We start from the raw sequence: 5,279 nt of genomic DNA, 5'->3' as shown, positions 1-5,279 counted from the left end.
CAGAGATGCGTGGTTTGCATGTACTCCACCCACTCTACTGCATTGGTACACAATGGGAGTGTCATGACTTGCCCAACAACCCAGTTTCAGTAGGTAAGTTGTTAATAAGAGTGATTAATTCGATATGCAGTTTGAAAACAAGAGGAAGAAAAAAAAAAAGCCACACTAATGCATAAATGCCTGTACAAACGCCAAACTGGGCAAAAGGGCCCCGAGTAATTCTGTTTGGTTGGCATACACAAGTGCAGGACGCTTGAAGACACTTAGCCTTGTCATTTCTAGCCTCAGAGTCAGAAAAAAAACCAAACCTGGCACTTCCAAGCTGACTTGTAAAAATCAAAATATTTTCATTTTTACTGATAAGCTTTATTACTAGAATTGTAATTTAAAAAAAAAAAAAAAGTCACCAAGAAAAGAGTTCTCACCCCTCAATACACACTGGTGCAGCCAAACAAGCCAACCAACCAAAAAAAAATTCCCCAAAGAAAATGCACAGTGATGTTATTTAACAAGGAGGAGACTGACAGAATGACAGAAGCAGGAGCCTGCTTTTAATCAATAGATTAGAAACAGAAAAAAAAAAAAAAAAATGTTGGAAAGGACCTCTGAAGGGCATCTGCTCCACCACTCTCCCTGCTCCCTCAGAGAAGGAGATCCATTGAAGCTGGATCTGACTTTGGAGTTAGCAGGTTGCTCAGTTTAGTTCTGAAAATCTCCAAGGACGGAGATTTTACAACCTCTTCCAGCAATCTGTTCCTGGGTGTGATAAAGTTCCTTTTTAGCTGTACTTTTAAAATTTGTATGAAAGAACTTAAGATGATATTGTGATACTAAAGTCGAAAGAGTAACTAAGCTAGTACAAAGAGCTCATAATATACCAGTAGGAAGTGGATAACGCATTATTTATATTAGTCATCATCATGCAATTGAATGAAAGTCTCTAATAGCTTAATACCACAAGAATGGCTCACTTAATTTTTTTATTAGTATTTTTCCTATACCTAAAAGCTATTAGAATACCAAAAGTCAAGAGTTTGGGATTATATTTGAGTAAAGCCCAGTATTATTAATAAACCTAAGTCTAATCAGACCACAGCTCTCCCCACTTACAGGTGCAGAACTGTGACTATGAAAGTAGATTTTCTTACTACAATGCCTGTCATACAAGTGACTAAAACAATTTATCACCTTGTGTAGTACATAAAATGAGAGACATGAACAAACCAAGATACAACAAACTTGCAAGTAAATACTACACAGCGTGTTCTCAGGTAATGGAAACCATTTATTCTTTATGCTCCAGTGAAGATTCACGAGCACTGAACTTTAACAACTCACATAACACATTATCTTTCATGATTCATGTCTAAAATGAGTGCTCTAAATCAGATGAATCACACAATCACTTCAAGAATCTAAATGAAGTCAACTAGAACTTGCGGCTCGTCAGCATATATTCAACCTTTTCCATCACTTCCAATTACTGTTAGTACTAAGGACATTGTGCAACCCCTAGGTCCTCCTCTCCTTTAGCAAGTAAGTGTTTTTTTTTTACAACACACCAACGTGAATCCATCCAAAACCATGTGCTGATTTTGCAACTACCAGCTTAAATCTGGGTCTCCTGTCATCAAGGTATCAAAGCCAGTTCTTTGCTTGTTGGCCCACTGACCCAAATTCAGATTGCTTTGCAGGGAGAACTATATTTCCCTGTAATTATTTGCTCCCATTGCTCTCATACATCAGTGCTGGAAATAGTAAAGGCTCATCTAAATAAAAGCTTTACCCTTTTAATAATTCTAGTGAAATTTTAAAATTTTACTGGTGAATTATTTTATAGTATATAGTAGGAGTTGGGTTACACATTCAGAAAACTTGACATTATTCATTATCCTAGTTCACGTATTCAAAGCTGCAAGAAAGCTAGCCCTAGGTCTCTAGTTTTAATTTGCACACTTAATTTGTTTTGGGTCATAATGACATGACTGGTTTTGCATCAGCTATTTCCATAATTTTCCATTTATTTTCAACAGAAGGAACTGTAAGAACTTTCTGTAAAGTCATCTGCTTCCTTACAACTATAGAAAATGTGATTATGCATATTTATGCCTATCTAGTTATCATGCACAGTAACTGTATAAATTTGTGCGTGTATATGAACAGTTAAGTTAATACACGCAAGTTCATCATCTATGTTGAATGCAGGGAACTTCTCATATTTCCTATGATTTCCTATTTCGAGATTTAGAAAAACCTAGGCTTGGATTACACCCATAAAACACAGATCACAGAATTTTAGAAGAAACCCCAGATAATTCAGGTCACAGCAGGGCTTCAAATCTCATGACTACAGGCAACGAAGACAAATATAACTACAGTTTGATGAATTAGCAAAAATAATACCAGAACTACCGACCTGAAGATCACGGCATATCACTTTTCCATTACAAAGCACACAGTTGGACATTTCCCACTTCTGCATTACTGGGCTTTGCTACTTTCTGAGAATGTACTGGCTTTGCTCAGGAGAGAAGCATGGGAAAGCCAAAGTGTAATTACAGGCCAAAGCAGCAATAGATTCTGTAAGATTAAGTTTCTGTTTACAAACCTGGGGTTTTCTTCTTTGGTTGGTTGGGATCTGCTTTTACTGATAGCACTCTGACTACATAAAAAGGCCTTCAAACAAGTCCAGACACGATGCTGTTTTCACTGGCAGTGTTGTATGAGCGCATCGTGCCCATCTCGAAGCGCTTTGGATTCTCGTTAGCGCCTCTCACTGCAGGCACAGGTTACGGCAGCCGACCAAACCCGACCAAAGCTACACCAGTTAACAGCACCCGTCTGTCTGTACATCAGCATCAATGCAAGGTACATTTACTGGTACAGTCGTGCTGGTGAGAGATTGTACCTAATTGTACCTATTGACACCTTTACAAGTAGCAGACTGTCCAGGTCTTAACAGTCCAGGTCACAGAGAAAGCAGGGAACAGGCCTTTTACATCTTGAAGAAAGTTAAGTCCAGTGTTGGACATGAAAAATATTTTGCTCATTGCCACTGTGGTAAACAAAGCGTTAACACCCTTAAAATACTCCTTTCATTGCAGGACAGAGGAAAAAGTCTGCAAGAAGTTGAAAAGGACTTGAGTTTCTACCATTTTGTAGAAGTAAAAAAATTACTTAAGGCAGTTGGGCAAGATTATAGAATTATACAGCAAATTAAACCTGTATTAAATAAGTTTTTAAATTATTATTCTCTTGGAACAAGGGCTATCTTAGTCATACATGGAGTCAAACGGTAACCAGAAAAGAGACAGAAATTCTCTGTACACAGCATTATGCAAACTCTTCATACAGGAAAAGGCTTTTTTCTAGTCCCCAGAGAAAAAGAAGCTTCAGAAGTTACTAGTATTGTAAACGTGAATCGGCAATGACACAAAGGGTTTATCGTGGTCAATGGGAACAACGCTAAAGCACTGCCTACACATGCGTGTAAGTATAGAATCTCATGAATGGCAACACTAAAAGCAAGGACAGCCGGCAGCATTGTCACTCAAATGATGTTTGGTTTTAGGGGATTACTGATGCCTTCACTTTCCCATGAATACTCTTCCCTGCCAGCATACTCCAGCTTCAGACTCAGTTTGCCCAATTCTTTAAGTGACGGCTCTCAGAACTAGACACGTGCTGCTTTTAGGGATGGCAGCAACACACAGCTTCAAAACATGTGGAGTGCTTACTGAGTAAACAGTAGGTATTACATCAGTTGAAAATACAGAATCTATGTACCTACACCTACGTGAAATGCAATTTATCTACTCGGTTTCACCTACAAAGTAGCCATTCCTAAGGTGAGCTTACCAAGCAAGAAGCTTGCTATATGTTATATATGTTATAGCCGACAGCATTGTAGCTTTTTCACAGGAAAACAGTGATTTATATAAATGTATTTTGAAAGAGACATGAATCATGTATATGTTAGAGTAAGTTAATTAAAGCTGCTTGGCTTCAGAGCATTTGATAATCCTGTCAAAATTAAGTCTCCAACCCTTAGTAAAAGTTTCTGGGGGACTGCTAATAAAATTATAAATTAATATTATTTTTAAAAAGAAAATTTTATCCTGCATTGTCACCAAATCATCAGTTTGCAATTATGTGCTAGCTGTGCCAGGGCAATGGGAGTTTGGGGGTTACAGGAATTCTAGGATATTTTGAGAACTGACAAAAATGCATGGATGTTTCTGCTAAAATGCTGCTGTACATCACTTAAGTGAGCCAGACCTCTCCCAGCCATCCAATAATTTACCAAAAGCATTAGTTTTATGATGATTGAACACTGCTGAATATGACAATTTAAGCAAGAGTGACCCCCCACATAATTTGAGAAGTTCAGCGTTCACTTAATGAGAACAGTACCAATCTACCACCTGAACAGCAATTAAAAATGCTTACGAAGGGAACATCTATGACAGACAGGTATTAAACTACTGTGGAGACCAAAACCGAGAAATAAAGCTCTGTGACAGAAAGCGGCAGTGTTCTGGTGCAGACTATGCAAGCAGGATGCCTTTCCAGAGGCCAAATCCTGCAATAATACTTTGCAAATGTAAGAAAAAAAAAATTAAGTAAATGCTTTATCTTGTGACAAACTCCTAACAGTGACAGGACCCTTTACTCAAAATCAAGCAAGGTACATAACGGCTGCCTTGAAACGCACAGAAAGCCATCTTGTCACAAAACAGTATGGCATCAGCTTAATGCACTGTTCACCACAAATTTTCCAATTGGATCTTTGGTTTAATCCAAAGAGAACCCTGAGACATTAAATGTGAGGTACAGGGATGCTCCAGACTGGGCTGGCTGGCAGAAGACAACTCTTGTCATACTTACCCACATACATCCAATACTGGATAAAAAGTTTAGATGGATTTACATTTCAGAAATCGTTCAGGAAGACCTAAGCCTTACTGTATTTCACGCTACAGTCACTAATGCAAGGAAACTTGCCCTCTGGATGAAATGGCCTTTCATATCAACATCCAAATGGTAAACCTTTATAACATTAACCTTCAAAAAGTGTTGCACAGAAATGAGTTTTAAAAAACCCCAGCATTACAAAGTAGCTGATGGGGAAAGTATAGAAGTAGATGACATTTAGATGAGCGTTAAGAACTATTCAGAGAAGTTTTTATGGAAAAGAATCACAAGCTTTTCTATATAGCATTCCTTAGTAGTACCCGAGATACCAGGAAGACTTGAGTAATGTCCAGATGTGATTTAGT

This window comes from Egretta garzetta, unplaced genomic scaffold (assembly GCF_000687185.1).
Source record: "Egretta garzetta isolate BGI_Z169 unplaced genomic scaffold, ASM68718v1 scaffold251, whole genome shotgun sequence".
Taxonomy (NCBI): domain Eukaryota; kingdom Metazoa; phylum Chordata; class Aves; order Pelecaniformes; family Ardeidae; genus Egretta; species Egretta garzetta.
Note: the sequence above shows the minus strand (reverse complement) of the source record.